The following is a 25,342-nucleotide window of genomic DNA, read 5'->3' on the forward strand; positions in this document are numbered from 1 at the left end:
TACAGTATTTAGTTACGTTGCCTGAGTGGACTAAGACAACAGTAATAAAAGGAAAAATAATTGTCTAAAATGTATTCCACACTCCATCAATTTCCCTTTTATCAATAGACTCAATTATTAGATTTAGTTGTTTGGAGGTTTAATGTTTAATGTATGTTTTATTTATTTGTGCCTTTTCTTTCTTTCTTTCCTTTTTTTTTTTTTTTTTTTTTTTGCTTTTTATGGCCTCACCCATGGCATAAGAATTCTCCCAGGCTAGGGGTCAAATCGGAGCTACAGTTGCTGGCTTACACCACAGTCACAGCCACAGCCATATGGGGATCCAGGCCATGTCTGCAACCTACACCACATCTCATGGCAACACGGGATCCTTAATCCACTGAGCGAGGCCAGGAATTGCACCACATCCTCATAGATACTGGTTGGATTCATTTCCACTGAGCCACAGGGGGAACTCTGTAATGTTTACTATTTTAAAACCCAATGGATTATTGTACTATTTTAGTAGTATTATGTAATATTTTTGAATTCAGATTCAAAACATACAATGTATATATTATCTTAAAATAACACCTGCATTTTTCTCATAGAATATATTGCCTATAGGAAATTCACATTTTCCTTCTTTCTCATCCTGATTTGTTTCCCTGGTTCTTCCCTAATAATTGGTGTCAGGACCCACATCTTGTGTGTTTTGTATAAAAGAAGTGATGATGACAGAGGAATGGATAAAGAAGATGTGGTACAGTGGAACGTTAGCCACAAAAAAGAATGAAATAATGCTTTGGGCAGCAACATGAATGGACCTAGAGATTATTACACTTAAATGAAGTCAGTCACACAAAGAAAGACAGAGAAACACAAAATATCATAGGATATCATTTATATGTGAAAAATTTTAAAAAGGATACTAATGAACTTATTCGTAGAATAGAAACAAACTTATAGTTACCAAAGGGGACAGAAGGGGCAGGAAGGAATGGACTGGGGGTTTGAGGTATACAGAATGACTGGCCAACAGGGACCTGCTGTAGAGCAGAGAACTCCACCCAATATTTTGTGATAATCTATGTGGGAAAAGAATCTGAGACAGAATGGAAGTGTGCACATGCATAAGAGAGATGTTTGGGGATTTCAGCCTTTGTATAGCCACAGTCCAAGAAGGGTTACTTCCTTCCTTACCCAAGGGCAAAAGAAAATGGGCCTCGCTAAAGTCTCATATTGATCAGGGCTATCTTGGAGTTCCCTGGTGGCCTAGTGGTTAAGGGCTCGGCAATGTCACTTCTGTGGCTCAGGTTTAATCCTTGGCCCAGGAACTTCTGCATGCCATGGGTGTAGAAAAAAAAAATTATCAGATTTATCTAAAAAACTGGCATTTCATTCCTTGATTCACTGACTTCTTTCCTAGCATATTTACTGATGGGTCCTTGTCATGCACAAGAGAGGAAAAGGGGATTCATTTATGTTGGCCACATTCCTGGGTGAATATAAAAATGGGTCCCTCATCTGCCTGGGGGCCTGAGTGTTTACCATCAATTGCAGATGCTCCTGGGGGCTACAGTGTTGTCGGGACCACTGCTTCATGGAGGGCAAGGAGGTATATACACAGCAGGGAAATGCCGCTTGAGATTCGCAGCTCCGAGTCAGCTGATAAACATGACGGAATATGCCAAGGGGGCTACTCAGGCTAGTTAGCCACACGAGCCCTTGCTGGGGGCTACATGCAAGCCAGCACCTGTCCACCCTAAATCCAAGATAATGGGCTGGAACAGGAGTTGTGGCCAACCAGGTAGGGGATGGAGGCCAGCCAGTTACAGTAGGAGACATCGCTGCATTTCACACCTCTCTCCCCTCCCCTCACAAACACAGCTGAGGAACTGGATGCAAACTTTTGCTTTTGGAATGGATTAACAATGAGATCCTGCTGTGTAGCACTGAGAACTATGTCTAGATACTTATGACAGAGCATGATAATGTGAGAAAAAAGTATGTATACATGAATGGGTAACTGGGTCCCCATGCTGTAGAGTGGAAAAAAAAATTGTGTTGGGGAAATAACAATAAAAAAAAAAAAAGAAAAAGAAATAAAAAATTGGAGACAAAAATAAAAATAAAAGAAAGGGGAAGAGGGGGCTGAGAGTCGGCTCCCCCACCCCAAGAGTCTTATTGCGGGTGCTTAGGGAAGAGAAGGAGATGACTCTAAATCAAATTTGAGGTTGAAGTTTCATTAAGAACAGGATGGGGAGAAGATTGCTTTTGTGTTAATAACCAAAACATGGTTAAGAAATATGCAATCTAGCCCAGTAGTCCTTAAGGGAAACATCACCCAACAGCAAAAGGGAGGCGGCACTGTGAAGATGGTATAGTTGGTGTCTGTTCTTATAAAATAAAATTCTTTAGTGGTCATGAGCCAAAGAGTTGAGATTTCTCAATAAACTGTTAACACAGACATCTGCTAAAAATGTTATTTCAGAATGCTGTTCTGGCTTGTGAAAGGGGTTTCCAGAATGCATCGAATCCAGGTATCTGCTAGTAGAAACATGTTAGGCATCCACTGCGGTGAGATTGGAGAGGAGGGAGCCATGAGTTCCACATGGAGACCCTCCCTCCCCGCCCCCATTCTCCGGACAGTGGGCAAGTGGCCGGGCTGAGCTCCGATGCACTGTCAGCGTCCACTCACTCTGACGAGAGCACAGAAAGGAAATTCCTCAGCTTCCTTCCTGAAGTTCAACCCAGTTCTGTACTTACTCTTTCCTCTACCCCTACAATGCACTTCTGCCCTGAAGACTAAAAGCTGACATTTATTGGCCTCAGTTTGCTGGTAAGAATGGAAGAGGGCAGGGCTGGCTCCCTTTGGCTCTGTTGCCGTAAGGCTGCTCACGGCCGTCTCTGCATGCATTTGGGATAATATAAAAATTAGAGCTACAGGGATATGTTTTTACATGCGTACCCTTGAAGAAAGTTCAGGGTTTTTTTTTTTTTTTTTTTTTTTTTTTTTTTGGAAGGAGCTTAGGACTTAGAGTTGGACAAATTTGAAATAAAACTCTTAACTCTGCCAATCCCGGGAAAACCAGTTAATGTCTATGAGCCTCGGTGGCTTTACCCATGAACATGGGATAATGACTTTGAGGCAGTGGAATTACTGGAAGCTTAGTGAGATGATATACCTCAGTGCCTAGCCCTGCCTGCCACCCTGAGCACCTTCAGACAAGCACCTGCTTTCTAGCCCTTCTGCACACTCAGCATCTGGGGGGCACAACAGAAGGTGCTTAATAATTACTTCCCAGGATTCTCTTCATGCCTCAGTGGTTAACAAGCCCATGAGGTCGTGGGTTCGATCCTTGGCCTTGCTCAGTGGGTTAAGGATTCAGTATTGCCGTGAGCTGTGGTATATGTCGCAGATGCGGCTTGGATCTGGTGTGGCTGTGGCTGTGGTGTAGGCCGGCAGCTGTAGCTCTAATTTGACCCCTAGCCTGGGAACCTCCATATGCCACGGGTGCAGCCCTAAAAAGCAAAAAATAAATAAATAAAATAAAAAAAAATAAAATACTTCCCAGCATGAGTTCTAGCCTGTCTCAGGGTTGCTGGGCACCGTAATCCATTCCAACTAGCTTGAGTGAAAAGGGGTTTATTGCAAGAACCAGGGAGAGCCCGATGGACTGGTTCCTGTATGTAAACACCCCCATCCTTAACTCCCATTTTGTCCCTCCAATAACAGGCTGGTACATGTGACGCTGTCTTGTGATGATGCTCGCTCCTGCCTGGATTCTATACGACCTTGCACTAAAGCTCCCAAAGCTAGCTTGCTCAGTTTCCGTTCCCCCTTTTCACATTTCTGGAGGAAGAAAATTCTTGTTCAGATTTAGTCAGGATTTTGTCTCTAATCCAATCAGACTTGGTCAGAGCCGTAAACCTGCCACTGGGGCCTACCTGGACTGAGAGGCATGGGCGAGAGAAAATTGCCGCGGTGAAGAGTGTTGTCAGCCAGCCACTCTCATCTCCCCCAGAGCCACTGTGATTGGAGGGGATTCACCCCTCATTCTTTACTTAAGGATGGTTGAGGATTCACCCTTCATTCTATACTCAGAGGATGAGTCTCCAGAGCTTGTGCTGTCAGTGAAAAGACATTTTGTGTACATTTTATTTTATTTCATTTCTTTTTGTCTTTCGTCATTTTAGGGCCACACCTTTGCCATATGGAGGTTCCCAGGCTCGGGGTCCATCAGAGCTGTAGATGCCAGCCTATGCCACAGCCACAGCAACAACTCAGATCCGAGCTGCGTCTGTGACCTATACCACAGCTCACGGCAACGCCAGGTCTTAACCCACTGAGCAAGGCCAGGGACCGAACCCGCAACCTCATGGTTCCTAGTTGGATTCGTTTCTGCTGCTCCATGATGGGAACTCCCACATCTTGTATACATTTTATAATCAATTAAAATTTTTTACCTAAAAAGCACTTATCATTTACTATGTGTTAGGGACTATCCCCAGAGTGCTACAAATATTAACTCATTCAATCTTTTTTTTTGTCTTTTGTCTTTTTTTTAAGGGCCGCACCCATGGCATATGGAGGTTCCCAGGCTAGGGTCGAACTGGAACTGTAGCCGCCAGCCTACACCACAGGATCGAGCCATGTCTGCAACCTACAGCTGGATCCTTAACCCACTGAGCAAAACCAGGGATGGAACCTGCAACTCATGGTTCCCAGTCGGTTTCGTTAACCACTGAGCTACGTGGGAACTCTTTTTTTTTTTTTTTTTTGTAACTTATTCAATCTTATAATTGGCTGAATGGCTCTGAATTTTACCAGTTTTACTGAAGGAGGCACAGAGAGGTGGAGTGATTTGCCCAAGGACACACAGCTTGTTGGCAGCAAAGCCAAGATTTGAATTCAGGCAGCTCGGTGTGCAGAGTCTGCACTCCAGACCACTATCTGATGCTGCAGCTCACACTAAGACAGCTTTGCGAGGCTGCCTCTCAGACCAAAGACGCCAGTGTATTTACTTATGACCTATCCATGTGAGGATGTTATAATGTATGCCCGTCCTCCTCGGCATTTTCAGAGGGGACCCACCGGAGGCCGATACCCACTGCCCACTTGTCTTTTATCATTGTCCGGGTCAACGGGTGTTCATGGGAACCAGGATCATATTACCTTCACAGGGCTACAGGTGCTAATGGTTCCTTTTTGCCTGCATGTTTTTAAAGCCTTTTCACCTCAGTCACATTTTCCATTTTCTAACAACACTTTAAATTCCATTTCTATTACTTGAACATCAGGCACAATTATGCCATTTTGAGTTTCTTCTTTGCAATTAATGCAATCATATGACGCATCCCTAATGCCAACCAAGAGTCTTATCACAAAATAGTATAAATTATCATATTTCTATATACATTTGCAAATGTCTTATCAACATTCCAATCCTGTATACATTTTTATTTAAAAAAATACTCTCTGTGCTGGATTTCTGAAACTGTTACTAGCAGCCAAACTAGATCAGTTTACATGGCTGCCTCTCTCATAGAGGGAAAGTCTGATTGAAATTGGCAGCTTAAATCAGGTTGCATGAGATTTCTTAGCCAATCAAAGAAGCTTAAGCTCCCAAAATTGTTCATAAGACTATAAACCCATTTTTTCTTTCTTTCTTTTTTTCTTTTTTTTTTTTTTTTTTTTCTTTTTTTTTTTTTTTTTGTCTTTTCTAGGGCCCACACCCACGGCATATGGAGGTTCCCGGGCTAGGGGTCTAATTGGAGCTATAGCCACTGGCCTACACCACAGCCACAGCAACACGGGATCCAAGCAGAATCTGCGACCTACACCACAGCTCACAGCAATGCCGGATCTTTAACCCACTGAGCGAGGCCAGGGATCGAACCCACAACCTCATAGTTCCTAGTCAGATTAGTTAACCACTGAGCCATGATGGGAACTCCTAAGCCCATTTTTTCATTTAGCTATATGTATAAATATACAGATGCATGTTATCTATAAGGCCATTTTTCATATAGATATTATATACCAAAATACAGATCTGTACAATAAACTATTTGATATGTAAATTCTGGTACTTAGTAATGAGAATTCTGGGTTAATTTTTAGACGATGTTCTGGAAAAGGCATTGCCCAAGAGTTGCCCAAGTACCTCAGATCATTGCTTGTGCTTTGATTTATCCAGAAATGGGTCATCATAACATCTGTTCAAGAGAATCAGGGTAATTTTAACTTGGGTAAGTCACAATTCCTCTGCTTCAAATCCTCTGTCTGCTAAATAAGGATAAACACACCTCCCCAGATACGAGGTGGTGGAGGAAGTGACACAGAAATATGGTTCTCTCTCACATTCAGCTTGGTCGTGGTGTCCTCTCTTTTCCTGGTGTCCCTCTTCCCCTTCCTTAACTCTGATCCTCCTTGTAGCACCTGGGTGATCCAGCAAACACTGAATGGGTCGGGTAACAGCTCAACACTGAACTTGTGATTTGCTATTTGTCACTTTGCAAGAAGATACGTGAAAGTACCTCCTGCTCAGCCTTTGGACTACAAACTTACGGCAAAGAATGGAAGGAATTTCCCACTATCTTGAGAGAAGGGATGGTAAACAGGACTTTTTGTGTCTAAGATCAAAGCCTTTCTTGTAAGCCACTGAACTCTCTTCTATCATTGTAAAAAGGCACAGCAAAATATGGGTTCCATTCAGAAAATAAGGGGGAAAAGAAGAGGAGGAAGGAAAAGCGTGTGGGCTCTGGGTCCAATGGCTAAGTCATATGGGCATCATTTCCAGGTTTGTTACATGGTCTAGGATGTGCTCATGGATGAGGAAGGGATTGCCCAGGGGTCATCAGGCAAGTGTCCTGGAGCACTGGTCAGACAAATGGACCCACCCCCAGCACTGAAGCCCAGGAGCACTCAGTGGGAACTCTGTCCCATTGAGTCAGTAGGATTCTTGCTGTTCCTATACTGGAGGGTCTTTGTCTACTACCTTTTAGTCACAATGGTGTAGGTCCCCACGTTTCAAGATACTGCTGGATAATTTCCTACTTGCCCAATAGCAAGTACCCCAGGCAGGGCCAGCTTCACAAATGTACCACCTAAACAGGACCCTCAACTCTGAAGGGCCCCATAATTGGCGAAATGCTCTGCTGTTGTCATTTGAAATTCTTAAGAGTTTTATCTTTCTTTTCTTCTTCTTTTTTTCTTTTTCAGACTTGCCCACAGTGCATGGAAGTTCCCAGGCCAGGGATAGAAACCTAGGCGCAGTTGTGACCTATGCCACAGCTTCAGCAATGTTGGATCCTTTAACCCACTGCACCCAGGCTGGAAATCAACCTGTGCCTCTGCAGCGTCCCAAGCTGCGGCAGTCAGGTTCTTAACTACTGCACCATAGCGGGAACTCCTGAATAGTTTTATCTTTGAGCTTGTGCTTTGTAAGGGAAGTGCAGTGGGGCCATGGAGCATGTGGGTGAGTGGAGGAGATACCTCAGTATGTACATCTACTGTTCACTGATGCCCCACTCACATGTAGCATTCACAATGTTCCACGGGCACAGAATTTCCAAGACTGGTGGGGCATGAGACTCCAAAGAAGAGTATGAAAGTTACATCCCTGACCAAGTAAAATGGGGTTTGACATCCTTAACACACTACACTTTCTACTTGAATCAGAACTTGCTTCCAGGGAATTCCCATTGTGGCTTAGTGGTAACGAACCCAACTAGGATCCATTAAGACGGGGTTCGATCCCTGGCCTTTCTCAGTGGGTTAAGGATCTGGCGTTGCCGAGAGCTGTGGTTTAGGTGGCAGATGTGGCTCTGATCCCCTGCTGTTGTGGCTGTGGTGTAAGCTGGCAGCTGCAGCTCTGATTCGACCCCTAGCCTGGGAACGTCCATGTGCCAGAGGTGTGGCCCTAAAAAAACCAAAAAAAAAAAAACAAAAAAAAAAACCAAAAAAGAAAAACTTGCTTCCAGTAGAGAGAAAGAAAGAAACACCAGTGGTATTCTATCTTATTCATGTAACTTCCCCGTTATTAGCCAACCACTTACGTTGTGGTCTGTGCACACAGGTCGGAAAAGAATTTCTGGACTCATGTTGGCGTGAAAAGAAAGAAGAGTTTATTGAGCATGGCGAGGTGGAAAGAAAGTAGAGTTTATTGAGATAAGAGACACTGCAATCGCAGTGGGACGACTTCCTGATAATCAGGGAGAGCTGGAGATGAGCTCGCGGTCATATCTGTTTTTATAACCCAGGGAGAGAAGAGGTCTCAGGATACACCTGAGGACCTGCTGATTGGTTGGGGAAAGAGGAGTCTTACAACACACTTGCTAGTTGGTTGCGACGTATAAAGCCCCTATAGAGGCGGCGTGAGGAGAGGGCCACACACCTTTCCTAGTAGGGGGCAGGAAGGAGTAGGCCAGGTTGCTCAAGGTGGGGAAGGGGCATTACAATGAGATGGGGGGGCGATGATAAGGGTCTGGTAATTTTTGTCTTGGCCAAAGGTTTTGAGTTCAATCTCCCTGAAGGGGACTTGAAGCCCAACAACTCAGGCTGAAAATGATGACACTGAAGGAAGGAGAAAGATAGGGCAACATGCAATTCTTTTTCCTTTCAGACCCTCCTTACTCATTCTGTAAACTGAAGGTAGAAAGTGCGGGTAGACTGTGCGTGTATCAAGCACGAAGCAAAATAAAAAGAGGAGTTCCCACTGTGGTGCAGAGGTGTGAGTTCAATCCCTGGCCCCACTCAGTGGGTTAAGAATCTGGCATTGCCACTGCTATGGCCTAGGGTGCACCTGCAATCCTAGGTGGACCTCGGATTCAATCCCTGGCCCAGGAATTTCCATATATGTGGGTGCAGCCAAAAAAAAAAGGTTGTTTTTTTTTGCAGCATTTCCACTGCTCTGATAAGAATGAAATACATATGCATGTATGAGCTAGGAAATACAAATTGTGTCATTTCAATGATTCCACATACAAGTTAAATGTTCTTATATTTGCATTTAAAAGTGGAAATGCACAATATAAAGATGAACAGTAAAATTCATGCCAATAATTTGAAATTTTAATTTTTCTTCCCATAGAGTGACAAAAACACCACAATAAACTGAGAGAAAGAGGCAATAGGAGAAAGAAAAAAGCTTTATATTTCAGCACCTTTAGCAGCATTTTTTTTTTTTTTTGTCTTTTTGCTATTTCTTTGGATGGAGGTTCCCAGGCTAGAGGTCTAATCGGAACTGTAGCCACTGGCCTACGCCAGAGCCACAGCAACGTGGGATCCAAGCCGCGTCTGCAACCTACACCACAGCTCACGGCAACGCCGGATCATTAACCCACTGAGCAAGGCAGGGACCGAACCCACAACCTCATGGTTCCTAGTCGGATTCGTTAACCACTGCGCCACGACGGGAACTCCAGCATTTTTATTTTGAACTGGACTGCACGAATTATGAAGAAGAAACCTTGCATGAAAATTTGCACTTGGACTTGTAAATTAGGTAGCTGTCTCTGATCCTAGGCTCCCTGCAAGGCACCCATTTGGGGTGGGAGAGAACTATCTGGGGGATGGGCTGGCATGCCAGGGCCCTCTAAGCTGGGGTCAGGGGGAAGTGGACTTGGATCCCAGTCAGAAGGGCAAGCCTTCCTTACCAAGAGAAACAATCTGAACAAGAGGGGGAACATGGCAGAGTGAATGGGCGGAGACTCAAAGATCTTTAACCAACGTTGAAAATGACTATGGGGAGGAAGTTGTGCTCTTGAAGACTTGTGATTGACAGACCTAGGCTGCAAGGTTAAAGTTTTTCATTTTTTGGGCTTTTTTTTTTTTTTTTTTGCCTTTTAGTGCCACACCCTCAGCATATGGAGGTTCCCAGGCTAGGGGTCGAATCAGAGCTGTAGCTGCTGGTCTACACTACAGCCACATGGGATCCAAGCTGTGTCTGTGACTCGCACCACAGCTCACAGCAACACTGGATCCTAACTCACTGAGCGAGGCCAGGGATCAAACCCACATCCTCATGGTTCCTAGTTGGGTTGGTTAACCACTGAGCCATGAAGGGAACTCCCTGCAAGGTTAAAGGTGTGATGTCAAAGCTGCTACGCTTCCCAAGTAGGAGTGACTGGAAGCTTGGACAGCCTCTGATGCTGGTGTGAGGGCTTTCTCAGGCCTAGGAAAATCAGGGCACTAGAGAGCTGGGAGGGATCTCCCTGGGGATTTACCTAGCTCGGCTTTTTATCGTGTTACATGGGGAAAACGAAGACGCTGAGTTTAATGTGGAGGAAACCTGAGCTCTACCTAGTTTTCTAAATAGTAGTGCAACTATGGGCAAGCCACCTGCCCTTTCTAAGTCTCTATTTTCTTAACTTTAAATTGAAGAGATTAAATTATAAGTCCTCGAAGGAGACTGATCTGTTTCTTTTTTTAATTTTTTGGTCGCACCTGCAGGATGTGGAAGTTCCCAGGACAGGGATCGAACCCAGGCCACAGCAACGATCCAAGTTGCTGTAGTGGTAACGCCAGATCCTTAACCTGCTATGCCACAAGGGAACTGAGCCTAATATTTAAATGTGTCATACTGACCTCAGGTATTTATATTCATTTAAGTCCTACTCTAAATAGCATATTATGCCATTGAAATTAGACATGAACATCTATGCTGCTTCTTTAATAAAGTCTTCTTTACGTTGAAAGCCCCCCCCCCCCAATGTTCACAGCAGCACTATTTACAATAGCCAAGACATGGAAGCAACCTAAATGTCCATCCACAGAGGAATGGCTAAAGAAGATGTGAGGCCTATGTACAATGGAATACTATTCAGCCATAAAAAAGAATGAAATAATGCCCTTTGCAGCAACCAGAGGGACCTAGAGATTCGCATACTAAACAAAGTAAGTCAAAGACAAATAACGTATGATATCACTTATATGTGGAATCTTAAAAAAATGATACAAATGAATTTAATTTATAAAACAGAAATAGACTCGCAGACAGAGAAGACAAAATTATGATTACCAAAGGGAAAGGGTGGGAGGGATAAATTAGGAATTTAGGATTAACAGATACACACTACTATATATAATATAGATATCAACAAAGACCTACTGTATAGCACAGGGAATTATTTTCAGCATCTTGTAATAACCTATAATGGAAAAGAATCTGGAAAAGAATATATATATGTCTCTATATGTACATACGTGTGTGTGTATACATGAAACTGTATCACTTTGCTGTACACTTGAAAACTGTAAATCAACTATACTTCAATAAAAATCATTTTAAAAGATAAAGGACATACTCGATAGGACTCTGTACTATAACCCACGTTCAGTTGGTAGCATTTTGTCTATAATTTGTGTAGTTCTATGAGACCAAATAATAAGAAACTATAAACCTGCCCTATAAACTTACACCTATCAGTAATATTTTATACCGATGGTATTTATATTTATCATGATACTTACTTACCTCTCAGAAGAATAGAAAACCATTAATTAATTTCCATAGGAAGTGACGTGATTGTAGCGATTTTGGTTAAATACTAGCAGCAGTAGGAATTCTGTTGGTCTCTGTGGGAAACCAAATAACGAACTTTGTAGATCTCTGATGTGCTTTGGTGAGGGTAAAGGAACAGGTCTGGAATGGAAGGCTAATTTGCGTAATTGGCCAATTAATAATTATCACTTTTACGATCAGGAAGAAGGAAGGAAACAGGCTGGCAGTGTGAAGGGGTTTTGTCAGAGATTGACTTGGTACTTTTAAGGCACCTGTCTTTGTTCCAGGACCACAAACAATGCTTCAGGCAGTATGTCCTGCCACCAAACTCACTCCTGAACCCTGACCACTTATCTCCATTTTGGACTTGGTTTTGCCCTGAGGTCATGGCTTTCTGAGCTGGAAGACTCCTAATTTATTTGGAAGCTGGGATGCTACCTCTTTCCGCATATTCATGACCTACCTGTAATCACCTTGACCCACACCATAAGCCAGGTGTGGTTTTCCTGGTGGTTGAAGCAGCGTCACCCAGAGCTGAGAGAATGACCATCTTTAGGGTCCCTGCAAGCCCTAGACATAGAGATTTATGAATGTGAAACTCTCCACCATTATTATCTTTCTCTAATGGCTTTTCTCATGGAAAAAATAATGGGCAAGAGTTCAGTTTCTCGGAGTTCCCGTCGTGGCGCAGTGGTTAACGAATCCGACTAGGAACCATGAGGTTGCGGGTTCGGTCCCTGCCCTTGCTCAGTGGGTTAACGATCCGGCGTTGCCGTGAGCTGTGGTGTAGGCTGCAGACGCGGCTCGGATCCCGAGTTGCTGTGGCTCTGGCGTAGGCCGGTGACTACAGCTCCGATTCAACCCCTAGCCTGGGAACCTCCATATGCCACGGGAGCGGCCCAAGAAATAGCAACAACAACAAAAGACAAAAAGACAAAAAAAAAGGAAAAAAAAAGAGTTCAGTTTCTCTATTTAAGTTCTTTTTTTTTTTTTTTAAATCAACATTTGGAGTTCCCTTTGTGGCTCAGCGGTTAACGAACCCAACTAGGATCCATGAGCATGCGGGTTTGATCCCTGGCCTCACTCAGTGAGTTAAGGATCTGACGTTGCCGTGAGCTGTGGGGTAGGTCGCAGGCACGGCTCTGATCCAGGATTGCTGTGGCTGTGGTATAGGTCGGCAGCTGTAGCTCCAATTGGACCCCTAGCCTGGGAACTCCCATATGCCTCGGGTGTAGCCCTAAAAAGTAAAAAACAAACACAAAAAATCAAGATTTGCTTAAAGTATGCAATAATCCGGCACACAATGGTTTACAACACATGTATGAGTCCGTTTTCGAAAGTGGTCTTGAAGGATAGCACTTATTACATTGTACAGATTAAAAGCAGTACTCCCTGAAGAAATTATCCCCATTTGATACCTGTTTTTACATTCCTAAACATTTTTCTTTCTTTTCTTCTTCTTTTTTTTTTTTTAAAGATCTGGACCATCCACTAGGATTATTGGATTGAGCTCGGTGACGGGAGGGAGACACCAAAAAGACAATGACGGTGGGGCGTCCAGAAGAGGTGCCGCTGCAGGCTCTGTGGTCTGTGAGGGGTGACGGGGAGTCAGGGCTTCCTCACCTTCACCTTCTGACCTAGACCCACGGTCAGCCCCCTGCAGCCTTGGTTCCAGGACTTGTCCACAAACGTTCTTTCTTGTGTCAACATCTGCTCCGTCTTGACTTCTTGTTCAGCTGCTAAGCTGACCTGAGGTTTGGCCCTGATTGCTCTGAACCCTGTTTTTTTACTTTGAACACTTTGGCATCAAGCCCTCCTCTCCATTAGCCTCCAGGACGGGCCTGTTACTAGTCTGGGTTTCACTCGCTTCTTGTCTGTTCTGTGATATTCTAGTTGTTAGAATGGTAGAGCAGCTCTGTTTTTCTCTCTAGTGATGTCCTTTCCTCCTCAAATCATGGATGGTGGTAGAAAGTGGTAGCAGGGGTTACTGGAGAAAAATATAATTTTTGGTGTCCTGGACTCATTCCCCTGGAACACACTTCTTAGAGGAGCTTTATTTGCTGGGATAAATGCCTCTTTTTATTTTTTTATTTTTTTTTTAACTCTATGAAGCTCTCCTAAGTCTGCGATACTTGGGTTTCACTTAAAAATGAGTGTACGTTGGCTATGCTATGAAATGAGTGAAGATCAGAGGCAAGTCAAGTCAAGGAATTCTAAAGAAATAAGTGAATAAACCAATGAGAAAAAAAAAAAAACCTACTTTATACCAAGCCCGGAAATGTTATGCTAGTAAATCTACAGTTAAGTTAAATAGACGAATGGCATTGTGTGTTGTTGTATCAAATCTTATAAATCAAAAACAGTTGAATAAGTACTGGCAGGAAATTCTCCTGAATTTTTTATGCAAATGAACTGCTGTTTGTATAAGTATGAAAACAGATTAGTATCTCCCAGGGTGGAAAAGGCATATTTATGATCATCCATTATAGTCCTGAACAACATGGTGTCAGGAGCTGAAATCCTAGGTCCCGAACCTGGCTCTACCTCTTATTAACTGTGGACCTTGGGCAAATGTCTGTATCTGGAAAACAGAAACAGGAGCAGTACTGACCTCGTAGGGCTGTTGTGAGTTTTAAATGAATTAATATGTGTAAAGTGCTTAGTCCATGCCCTGCGTACAATAATTACTTAATAAATATCAACTATCACCATCATTATTATTACATATGGGATGAACCAGAAAATAAACTCCAGAAGACCTTTTTTTTTTTTTTAAGTAACAGGAAGGCTTTGGGAGATGAAGAAGAGGAAAACAACAGAGTAAAATGGAAGAAACAGATGTATTTCTATTTGATTTTTTTTTTTTTGAAATTCACCAATCATTTCAAAGACTGAAATGATTTAAGGCAGTTTTCCCTGGCCGAGCACAGAGTGTTATCACATTCACCGGGCATCTCATTCTATGAAGATTATAATTACTATCAAGTTGGCATTAAACCAATCAAATGAGTCTGACCCAGCAGCCATACTTAATACCTTCATGTTCTAAAAAAAAGAACAAGAAAATATCTTCATGTCCTAATTTATGGTAATCTAATAAGCGCACAGTGCTTCAGTTCTTCTATTAAGCCGTTGCAGTCAAACCCTAAAATTTCAAGCATTCTCAGACATAAGTTGCATCAGCCAGCCTAGGGCAGTGGCTGAAAGGTGGAGGAGGGAGGGAAAGAAAAAGAAGAGAATGCTTTATAATAGGGGGCTATTATTCCTTTGTCATATTTTGGTTTCTTTAAAATTGTTCCATTGCATTTAAGTCCCCAAGAGCCACAAAAATTATGTCGAACAATAGCAGGGATTTGTGAAAAGATTCCTTAGATAACATTTGAAAAACACAAGCCGCCCTTGAACCTTTCTGCATCCAGTACATCTGACAGGCTTTGTGAGCTGCAGCCACCTGCAAGAGTTCTAAAATAGATGCTTTCACCAAACAGAGAATTCTCAGAATTGATGTGTTAATATCATTCTCTTAATTACTTGACATCTGACCTAAGTAGCAGTAACAAGATGATTTTGGCCAAAGTGAAAGGGACAGTTGAGGCTGTCATTCACATATTTTTGGCTACAAAAAAAGAAAAAAAGGACAGCTATTGAGAAAAAAAACCAACAAAAAACCCCCTCAGACATAGTATCAGTTAGGCAGATTGTCTACCCAGCTGAAGTTCACTAAATAATTACTTAATCTACCACTTCACTTTTCCTGTGTACATCAGCTTAGATTTTCAACAATACAAAGAATTTCATTTACATTTACCATTTAGGGTGAGAAGACGATAGTTTGGGTAGGGGGTGTGGAATCTTCAAAGGAAAATGTATATTATAGTGATTTTGTTTATGGAGATTTTTTTAAAGCATGAAACAAAACATATAGAAATACATACTGGTTTAAAAAAAAAAAAAACACTTAGAAGCCCTGAGGAGGAGAAAAACTCCAAATAATGGAAACTCCATTAAAAGATAGAAATTATAGGTCTGAAATTCAAGTTAAATCAGTAACTTCTACTAATCAAACCGAGGCTCCTTTGGAGGGTCACATCCCATCTGCTTATTTTCCACCCCGAGACAAGGTTTTATTTCCTATTTGTCTTTCTCTTTTTTCAAACTGTCAACACTGCAAAGCCATACAGCTGTGGGTAAAGCAGCTGTGTGATACTCTGCCTCCCACATCGTCAACCACATTGTCCGCTCAGTTTTTCTTTATTACTGGTACTGAGGGGATAGAAAGCCAAGGGCTGAGGGCTGATTTATGTCCATTAACTCCCTGTTTCTCAGGTACCTCTCTTTAGGACCTCTCGTTTCCCTCCTTCTCCTCCCCTTAAATTCTTTCAGCCTCTTTTCTCTGTCTCTTTTTAGTTGTCGAAAGATCATGTTCATGATACAGTTTCGATTCCTGATTATTTCCTTAATGAGTGGCCATAAGCATAATGATGCAGTTAAAAACTCCCCTGCCTTTTGCGGATGGCGATGTAGTACTGCTAAGTGGAAGAACTGCACTCCATTCAACTATTTTCATACTTCACTCTGAATACCTGCTTGATGAATATCTATGTACACATCTTTATCTTCATTTCTGATTCTTTTCCTCAGGATGGCTAGAAGTGGCATCGCTGGGTCAATGGCTATGAGTTTTTAAAAGGTTTTTGATGCATTATGCCAAGATGCTTTCCTTTCTGGATCTCCGAGGTTAGGAGAGTCTAAGCCATTTTTAGTACATCCCACATGGAAGAGAAATGGGCTTCAGAAATCATCCCTGAAGGATGCTGGTTAGCAATATGGACATCTGGTGCCCTTGCCTAGAGACTGGACTTGGACTTGGCATGTTAGCGGGCTTCCTGGGGTATGCTTATGTCAGGGAAGTGGGAGAGACACTCGGAGATAACTGGCACCAGCAGAGTGGGGTTAGGAATAGTGAATGGTGTAAGGTGCTCAGGCTTGTGCTTCTGGGGCAGAAACTCTGAATGAAATTCTGGGACAGTGTCTGTTTCAGGGTTCTTTGAGGCTGGATCCAAAGAGATGCTGGGAGGGAGAAGAGGTGAGCTGAGGAAAGAGGTGATGTTGAAGGTAGGCAGGCAAGAAAGGTGAGGTCAATGTGAGGTCACAGTGAGGGAAGGCTTCCTGGAGGAGGTAAGCTGAGCTGATGGCTTGCTTAAGGATTATTCTCCAGTTGTTGGCTGTTCATACATTTGAAATTTTGCCAATGACACTGCAAATTCCTATTTTTGGGAAAGGTCTGTGTATGTCTATACATATTCCCCCCCCACACACACTTATGTTTTGCCCTAAAATCTCCTATTATAAATTGTATGATTTCATTAGATAAGAAAACATGAATACATTCTGCCTGTAAAAACTTAAAGCATTGCAGATAAGTCTAAAATTATCTTTAGCCATCATTACCCAACCTCCCACCCCTGGAAATAACCAGTACATCGGCTAGCTATATGTACTTGCATAACTTTTTATGTACAGATATCTCCATACATAACACCTGCATAAAATATATAGAATAGCTTTAAGTGTGGGCACACTGCTTTGCAACTTGCTGGGGGGGGAGGGATGAGAAACGGCAGCATTTTGACCCATTTTAACATTATTTTAGAGTTTTTTAGATTTCAAATTAATTTTTCGCTGCACAGTTCATATGACAGTCAGTCTCCTTGTAAATCAATTTTTAAAAAGAAAGGAAGTTGCAAATAAAGCTAAGTTTTCTTCGTCCGTCTCCTCAGTCCTGCCCCCCTCTTCTCTCTAGAGGGAAATCCCATCATCACTTTGGAGGGTTTCCTTGACAGTGGCTGTATTTTAGATCTTTTCCCTTAATTCCTCAACATCGTACCGAAGTCACTGCAGTTGTAGAGTCTTAGAACCAAAGGATATTATACAGATTATCTAGTCTAGCCTTTTATTGTATAGATGCAGAAAGAGATCAAATGTCTGGTCTCAGGTCTCACTCATTACCTCTGCCTTGGTTTCTGTGACCCTTCGCCAGCGCGCTCCTCACTTTACCAGTCCTTGTTACTTCTAGCAATTTCCCCACCAACGGTTTACACTGAAAGCATCCTCAGTAGCAACTCCATTTGCAAAGAATCTGTGAAATTCTCTCTTTTACCAGGATATAGGCTTGGGGGACGAAAGAGTTAGCCTGCCAAGGTCAAGTCTGAGCTATGACGGGAGCTGTACTTCCTGTGACTTTAGGCAGCTGAGAGCACCAGGAAGAGTATGGCCGTTGGTCTGACTCCTGATACTGCCGGTGAGGGGAGGCCTTGGCCCCGGCTCTCTGAATCCCTCAGTGGGGCAAGGTTTTCATTTTGAGGCCAATCGTTTGAAGACCAGCTCCCACCTTGCGGTTTTCTAACGATGTCAGAGGCAGAAAGAGCACAGCTTGACTCTTGAATTCCAGGTTCAGTCCATTTCAGGGATAAGCAGAAAGAAAAAAAAAAAAAGAAAGAAAGAAAGAAAGAAAAGAAAAGAAAAAACCCTTTGGCTCACAAAGTGAGAATCTTTGAAATGAAAGTTGTGCAGAGAGTAAATATGAAGCCCCACAATGCCATCTCTAGAGCCGCATTTCAAAACACAAGGGCACTTCCACTCTGTCATGGAAAGTTAAGAGATGTCATGTTCCTTAATTAAAACCTATCTCGAGTCAGTGGGAGGCACCTGCACAGCCCCTACCTGAAGATGCCGATTTACAGAAAAACTTCCAGCCGTGGGATTCATACAAGGGACACGCTGGCAATTGTGAGTTTCTTTTCAAATCGGCCTCTGTCTGTCATACCTATGTAGTTACAAAATCAAAAGGGATAATAAAGTTCAATTGTATATTCACAGTTTGATATTTCTATTGACAGGTCTCACACAAAAAACACCATTTCAGGAAACTCTGATTCTGTGTCCCTCTATGAAAGGCCCTGAAAGGCTCTCCCGTGTGGCAAATCCCCACCCAACAATCCCTCTAAATCTGAATCTATAAAGTGGCCCCATCGAGGTTCAAAGGTGTCAAATTGGGCCTCCTCTCCCCAGGTTCTGTTTGTGATTTGAAAAAAATCCCTCTGATGGTGAGGGAAAAAGGAAACCACCCAGACCAAACCACAACTGAGTTAAAAATCCCAGCTCCTCAGTAGAGAAGAGCAGTTAACCCAAGCGTCACCATCCCCAGAGGGGACTGGAGCTGCTGCCGGCTCTGAGGCCTTGGGTAGACCAGGAGCAACCCGCACATCTGCCCCATGGCCCCCTCCTCACCCACCACTCCGTATCAACTCTCAACAGCTCTCTTGTTTTCAAAACGTCAATATATGTCACCGCTATGGAAAAATTCTTCAGGCTCCCCTAGAAAAATCAACATGCAGGTGCCTCTAATGTTTAGAGAAGATTTTTTTCTTGGACAAGAGGGGTGCATGTTTGGCTAGATTCAAAACCAGCACGTCTGTTCTTGTCATAGTGTATGGGACTAGGCTTATGCAAGAGCAGAGCACATCTGAATGTGAAAATTAAACGGAGGAATGGGAGGGGGGGAACAGGTGCTCTTTTATAAAGGCTAAATTCCATATTTACCAAACTGATTTGCATGAGGCATATTTTCAATGAAAATATTGCTACTCATTTTGCTGCATTTGTGCAACAGAAACATAAGGATGGAGCAGAAGAGGGATGCGATTCTCAAGCTGTCTTCTTGCACCTACCCTTTCGCCGACAGTTAAATGGCACATTTGGGAGATGAGCTCTTGGAACGTCTGGTTTCCCACTGCCTAGAGAGCAGGACTTCGGGTTTCCTCTTATCCTAGAGTAGAGCCTCCGAGTCAAGAGTTAAAAGAGAATCGAGAAGGGATGGTAAGAGGTCTTTCATGCCGTTGACTTTTACCAGTGGAGAACATCTAAATTACCTCAAGACAAGAATTCTATTTTATTTTATTTTATTTTATTTTATTTATTTATTTATTTATTTTTTTGTCTTTTGTCTTTTTAGGGCCGCACCCATGGCATATGGAGGTTCCCAGGCTCAGGGTTGAATCATAGCTACGGCTGCCGGCCTATGCCACAGCCACAACAATGCAGGATCCGAGCCACGTCTGCCACCTACACCACAGCTCATGGCAACACCGGATCCTTAATCCACTGAGGAAGGCCAGGAATCGAACCCGCAACTTCCTGGTTCCTAGTTGGATTTGTTCCTGCTGTGCCACAATGGGAACTCCCAGACCCAAGATTTAAATCCAAGCATGTGACTCCAGAGTCTGTATTCAGTGTACCACCACAAATTGCTGCCTGGAAGTCTCAGGTATGGTCAGCTGCAAATGGAGTTACCAAAAATGCACTAAGGAAGCTTCAGAGATTCTCTGAAATTTCTAAGAAATTTCCATGACTTACATGGTACAGGCTGAGTGGTCTTTTTTTTCTGTTGTTATCTGATTGTTTGTCTCTTTGTTTCTTAGTGAAGGGCTGGTGGCTAGATGACAATCGTTTATGTCCAATTAAAAATTTGAAGAGTAAAACACAGTTCAAGTGTCTCCCTCCCAGTGACCCTTGGGCACTAGTATATTTGGAACCTAGGCCAGAAATGAGAGGTAGAAATTGGAATAAGGTTAGGCGAGCAATCGGCTGATGGGAGATGCTAGAGCAATGGCTGGCAGATGGCCCATGCAAATACACATAGATTCACTTACAGCTGGGCAGGTGGTGAGCAAGTTCCAATGAGCAAGGCAAGACTCTTGGGGAACCCATGTTCCCCAGAATGGGTTCCAACAGGGCTTATCCAGTAAACTTCTCAATGGGGGACTCTCCAGGGTCACCCTGAAGTTTCTACTTATCTTTGAGAGCTTGCTCTGAAGGGGTCTTGTAGAGAAGTGAGGTTTCCAGAATGCTTCACTCTTTGTTGGAATCAGACAAACTTAGAGCCAGTCCAGGCTTCCTGTGTGTGGGTCTTCTGGATTTCCTTCTCCTTAGGGACCAGAGGCTTCAGATACAGCCCGGCGTTTCAGGGGCAGGGTGGGGGCCATACCTGCTGAATGGTGGGGAGAACGCCCCAAGGGGATGCCTCTTCCTGGCTCGTAGCTGATGTGAGAACACACAAGAGAGCTGCACACGCATCCTGGAGGAAGCCAACAGCCTCAGTGTTGATGTCCAAGGCGAAGAGAGCTTTTACTCCTCATTGCTCAAAGGGTTTGAAATAAGTAGTTCTTCTTTCTCAATGACAATTGAATCGTCTAGTTTACTCTATGATTTCTTCTGAATAGTTGTGCAAACTCCACACTGAATTGCATTTTCTTATGTAAATGGCTTAATTTATCCTACTTCTTGGCTGTCTAGCATTTCTGTTTATACGAGTACTCAAACTTCAAATGGGTAAAACAGACATTGGATAGAATCAGAGCTTTCAAAACTACACCTTACATTTGCCTCTCACACTCCCCCAAATGTCCTTGGACTGCAGTAGATTTCTGTACTGGGATTTCTATACTGAATCTGGGCTCCTCCTGAGGAAGACTACTGGGGAAATGTTCTCTGCTTGGAAATTAACAGTTTCAAGGAAGATTTCACCCCTCACTGAGGAAAAACCAAGCAGATAAAATCAGGGTCTTCCAACTCTCCATGATCAGGGGCAAAGACAATTTTAATTCTTTCTATAAAATTCCCTTTTTATGGGCAAAAGACCTGCATAGACATTTCTCCAAGGAAGAGATACAGATGGCCAACAAACACATGAAAAAATGCTCAACATCACTGATTGTTAGAGAAATGCAAATCAAAACTACCACGAGATACCACCTCACACCAGTCAGAATGGCCATCATTAATAAGTCCACAAATAACAAATGCTGGAGAGGGTGTGGAGAAAAGGGAACCCTCCTGCACTGTTGATGAGAATGTAAGCTGGTACAACCACTATGGAGAATAGTATGAAGGTACCTTATAAATCTATACATAGAACTACCATATGATCCAGCAATCCCATTCTTGGGCATATATATGGATAAAACTTTCCTTGAAAAAGACACATGCACCTGCGTGTTCACTGCAGCACTATTCACAATAGCCAAGATATGGAAACAACCTAAATGTCCATCGGCAGATGATTGGATTAGGAAGATGTGGTATATATACACAATGGAATACTACTCAGCCGTAAAAAAGAACAACATAATGCCATTTGCAGCAACATGGATGAAACTAGAGACTCTCATACTGAGTGAAGTCAGTCAGAAAGAGAAAGACAAATACCGTATGATATCACCTATATCTGGAATCTAATATATGGCACAAATGAACCTTTACACAGAAAAGAAAATCATGGACTTGGACAATAGACTTGTGGTTGCCCAGGGGGAGGGGAAGGGAGTGGGGTGGATCGGGTGCTTGGGGTAAATAGATGCAAACTATTGCCTCTGTAGTGGATTAGCAATGAGATCCTGCTGTGTAGCACTGGAAACTATGTCTGGTCACTTATGATGGAGCATGATCATGTGAGAAAATAGAATGTATACATGTATGTGTAACTGGGTCACCATGCTGTACGGTAGAAAATTGACAGAACACTGTAAGCTATAATGGAAAAAAAATAAAAATCATAAAATTCCTTTTTTTAAAAAAGGCAAGACTTCAAGTGTGTGGGTACCCAATTCTTCAGTCCCTGAAGAAAGTCCCTTGCTCACTCCCACCTCAGAAGCACCCCAATTCCATGACTTACACAGCACAGGCTGTGGTCTGTTTTTTTTCTGTTGTTATCTGATTGTTTGTCTGTTTGTTCTTAGTGAGGGGCTGGTGGCTAGAGGAAGATCATATACATTCAAATAAAAAAATCTGAAGAGTGAAACACAATTCAAGGGTCTCCCTCCCAGTGACCCTTGGGCACTAGTTCATCATGGCGGAAGCAACCATAGTTACTGTTTCCACACTGGTCCCTTGGGAAAGAGTCTCTGCATATGCAAGTGTATGCATGGAGGTCAATGTTTTTAACGCTAACAGAAGCATACTCTACACACAGCATAATGGTGAGGAACACCAAGCTCTGAACTCTGGAGCCGTCGTTTGAATCCTGGCTCTCCTGTACGGTAGCTGTGTACTTTGGGCAACTTACTTAACCTCTCTGGGTCTCAGTTTCCTCATCACTGAAACTGGGATATTAACAGTGCCTACTTCATATGACTTAATGATTAAATTAATTAATAGATGTGGAGGATTTAGAACAGTGCCTGAAACTTAAATGGTAACTTTTTCTGGTTTGCCACTTAACCACAGATCTTGGAACTTCTATATTAGTTTGTTTACATGTTGCTTTTTGTTTCTAGTGGCTCAAGAGTGTTCTACTGTATGGAACTTTTTTCTTTTTTCAGCCACACCCACGGCATATGAAGTTCCCGGGCCAGAGATCCAACCTAGCCACAGCTGCAACCTACACTGCAGCTATGGCAACTTGGGATCCTTAACCCGCTGCACTGGGCTGGGGATCGAACCCATGCCTCTGCAGTGACCTGAGCCACTGCAGAGACAATGCCAGATCCTTAACACACTGTGCCACAGTGGGAACTCCTTAACTAATTTTTATTTGATTTTAGGTAATATTTGTTTAAATTGATTGAATTTTTAAGTTTTATTTAATATTTAACTAATATTTTAACAATACTTAACTACCGATGGTCATTCAGATTGTTTTTAGTCATCTTCTATTACAGTTTATAGTGCTACAACAATTACCACTGTACATACATCCTAAAAGGAAAAATAATTTCTAAAAGCATAATTGCTGACTTAGTTGTCACAAGCTGCCCTTCGAAAACTTTCTAACTTATACTCTCAACAACAATGCCCAGGGCTCTTGCCTGATATACTTCTCAAACTTTACCAATCCAAGAGGTGAAAAATGGTGATTTTGAGTATGCATTTCTTCTACTCTGAGCAAAGCCGAGCATTTTTCGAGTGCTATGTCCAGTTTTCTATTGGGTTGTCAGTCTTTTTCTCATTGAGCAGTCTGTTTTTTCAACCAGGAAGCTTTTATGGGAGCGATTGGATCTGCCTCCTGGTTGATCTCACTTAAAGTCTCATTAGCCTGTGCAGAAAGGTTTCCACTATGGTAATTTTATTCTAAAATGTGAAACAGTACAAATTTGATCACTGCAAGGATCCGTTAGCACTCATGCAAACTGATCTGTCGTGCTGGGGAATGAGACTTTATTGCATCATAAAAGTGTTACCCTCTGCTAGTGTTAGGCAAGGATTGAAATTTTTATGAGCTCTTTTTAACTAAAGTTATCAATAAATAACATTTGATTCTTGACTGGGCTAATGCTAGATTAATGTGACTGATTTGATAAATCAACACCATAAAGGAATTCTTGGCTCAACCACTGATCATTTAAGGAGAGAAGGGAGATTCCAACTCTGAGTTACTTAGACTCCAACCGTGAAGAGAAGTCAGGTGGGTTAGCCTTCTGAGACTAGAGCCCTACTGGTCAATGCCATAGACCACGAATCACTAGGATTGCTTTGCACCTAGGTTGTTACAACACCATGAATCCCTCATAACCTCACTGCCTATTTGATCTGTTGCAGAAAGAGGCCAAATTTGTAAAGGTCCTTTCCAGGGGCCTCCATACTTTAATGTTTATCAGAATCATCCACGAAGCAGCACTTCTCAATCACAGGTGATTCTGAAGCAGGTGGTTGGAAGGCACTCTGGCAACTCAGTCAGCCAAAGCCATGCTGGATCACTCAATCACAGTTTCAATGAACATGGCCCAGGAATCTCCATTTTCACAGGCACACTCACTCTCCTCATGCCCCCGACGTAGCAGCTCTCCCTGTGCTGGGGGCATCCCTATGCCACGTTATTGCCGTGAAGAGGTGACAATGTTGGAAGAATTCTTTTGAAATGTGCCCTCCAATAAAGTTATAATTGGTGGTGGTGATTGAAGCGACTTTAGTTTTCCTCTTCCACGTACCTACTTTTTGGAGCTCAGCATTTGCTTTACCTCCTCCCACCCCATGAAATAATAGAGTAAATGAGAAACAAGAAATCTGTCTAGAAGGGGAACAAGGGGAAAAGGAGAGCAGTGAGAGGGCTTCTCCCTGAAATGTCCCTCTTTGATGTCTTGCCCCCTGTTGGGAACATACAGCCTAACACCCTGTCTGGGTAGGTGTTCCCGAAACTCTTGTTTTTATCTAGCTGTTTTACACCTGAAAAGGAGACTCATCCAGTAAGAATAATTGCTACCAGTGAATTATTCCAGATGTAGTACTAAGCGCTTTTACACATATGACTACAACAACACTAGAAGGTGGTGTTGCTATTATTCCCATTTAACAGTAGAGAAAATGGAGACTCAGGGAGTCGAATAACTTGGCACAAGTCTCACAGCAGGTAGGTGAAAAAAAGGATTCAAACCTGGTAGTCAGACTTGAGCCCCTACCTCTTTCCTCAGGGCATGTTGCCCACAAGAAGTTTCTGATCCTCACCAGGTGCATCTTAGAACTGCTATTCATACTGATCAGGCAGCATAAGCTAGTCGAACAAGAATAGTACAAAAAGCAAAACCTCTGGAATGCCTCTGACAGAGCAATGTTGCATAAATCCATGTTTTTTTTTCTTTCTTTCTTTTTTTTCTTTTTTGCCATTTCTTGGGCCACTCCTGAGGCATATGGAGGTTCCCAGGCTAGGGGTCGAATTGGAGCTGTAGCCACCGGCCTACGCCAGAGACACAGCAATGCAGGATCCAAGCCAAGCTGCGCCTGCAACCTACACCGCAGCTCACGGCAACGCCGGATCCTTAACCCACTGAGCAAGGCCAGGGATCGAACCCGCAACTTCATGG

This window comes from Sus scrofa, chromosome 15 (assembly GCF_000003025.6).
Source record: "Sus scrofa isolate TJ Tabasco breed Duroc chromosome 15, Sscrofa11.1, whole genome shotgun sequence".
NCBI classification, from domain to species: domain Eukaryota; kingdom Metazoa; phylum Chordata; class Mammalia; order Artiodactyla; family Suidae; genus Sus; species Sus scrofa.